Source organism: Rana temporaria, chromosome 3 (assembly GCF_905171775.1).
Source record: "Rana temporaria chromosome 3, aRanTem1.1, whole genome shotgun sequence".
Taxonomy (NCBI): Eukaryota; Metazoa; Chordata; class Amphibia; order Anura; family Ranidae; genus Rana; species Rana temporaria.
The window spans coordinates 45,651,000-45,652,881 of record NC_053491.1 but is presented as its reverse complement, the minus strand read 5'-3'; the positions used below and the strand labels follow the sequence as shown (position 1 = coordinate 45,652,881).

The 1,882-nt window shown below is 49.0% G+C and overlaps 1 pseudogene; it reads right to left on the bottom strand.

Moving 5' to 3' along the window:
- Positions 1–1,085: 1,085 nt before the first annotated feature.
- LOC120933982 lies at positions 1,086–1,252 on the bottom strand (annotated as a pseudogene).
- Positions 1,253–1,882: the final 630 nt, after the last annotated feature.

Sequence of the window (1,882 nt, the reverse complement as noted above, 5' to 3'; positions counted from 1 at the left end):
TGACTGCTGCAGCAAGCTTTAAATAGGGCACTGACGCCAGGAGTCCCGCCCGCGCAGTAAAGAACAATGTATTTATGGTGTTGTTGCCCGTATGCGCGCGCATGCGCCTTGTGCTCGTATGCGCGGGCATTGTGCTCGTATGCGCACTGTGCTCGTAGGTCCATGCAAGACAGGTCTGCCAGTTCTTCCACGGTTGGTTCTCTGACAACTAGGTGGAGACTCTCCCCAAGAAAGACTCCCCATGACAGGGGAGGAAGGAACCACATACTCTCCCCCTAGACTTCAGGGTAGACCTGAAGATCCATATCCTATTATCCTGAGTGAAAAGGGAAACATATATAATTGCAGGGTGAAACACCTGGAGAACAGTGTGCATTGGTTAGGCCTTGAGGACTGATAACAAAAATGTCCCCGGTCTCGGCCTAACTCACGAGAAACGCTTAGGTGTTATTGCTTAGTGCAGTTTCACACAGTGGGGTACTAAACCCATAGTGCTTTTTTGGCATCCTCAGGATGCCACTCTCAGGCCCGGTACACACGAGCAAACATGTACATGCCTGCCAGAGGGCTTCTGTACGATGGTTGTACTAACCATCGTACAGAAGTCCACGCGTAAACAACAATACGCGGGGCGTGTCCGCGTCACCGCGACGATGACGCGGCGACGTGGGCGGGCCTGCCATTTAAAGGCTTCCACGCATGCGTCGAAGTCATTCGACGCATGCGAGGGACGGCGGGCGCTCGGACATGTACGGTAGGTCTGTACTGACGACCGTACATGTCCGAGCGGGCAGGATTCCAGCGGACGGTTTTAAAACACGTCCAGGAATATTTGTCTGCTGGGAAAAGGCCCGGCGGGCAAATGTTTGCTGGAATTCGGCCCGCTCGCGCCTACACACGACTGAACATGTATGCTGAAACTGGCCCGCGGACCAGTTTCAGCATACATGTTTGGTCGTGTGTACGGGGCCTAAGAGGGTGAGATTGTGACACCGTGGGCCCTCTTCCTTCCCAGACCTCAGCTAAGCAAGGTAGCCCAGCTCATATCAGGAGCCATTGGGCCCCTCAGAATGCTCCATGCACTGAATTACTCTTGACCCACATCTTACTATGTTCCCACAGGACGTCCATCATACCAGTAAAGATACTACACAAGCAGCCATCCCACCCAGAATGATGGTGAAGCGCCCCTACTGGACACTGATAAGAACAGATACTACACTTGGTCTTAGCCAAAAGGCCAAAAAGCGATATAGGTACATATTGAGTAAACAGAAGGTGACTTAGGAAGCTGAGATTTTTTTTTTTGTACAGTAGTGACATATTTACAACCAGTTATAGTAACTTATGGTGACCAGATTTCTACCCTTATTGACATTGGAGCTGTAAACTAAAATAAGTTTTGTTGCCGTCAGTTATTATGTTGTAGAAATCATCAATGTTCTTCACACAGATTTTTTTTTTTTTTTTTTAAATGACTCCTGTTTTAGAAAGAATGGGCTAGATACATATAGAACCGCGTAACTTTGCGGCGGCGTAACGTATCCGATTTACATTACGCCTCTGCAACTTAGAAGGGCAAGTGCTGTATTCTCAAAGCACTTGCTCCGTAAGTTGCGGCGGCGTAGCGTAAATCGGCCGGCGTAAGCCCGCCTAATTCAAATTTGGATCAGGGGGGCGTGTTTTAGTAAATGTACTGTGACCCGACGTTATTGACGTTTTTCCCGAACGGCGCATGTGCCGTTCGTGGAATTTCCTAGTGTGCATTGCTCCAAGGACGTCATTGGTTTAGACGTGAACGTAAATGACGTCCAGCCCCATTCTCGGATGACTTACGCAAACAACGTAACTTTTTCAAATTCAAATTTCAAATTTCGACGCG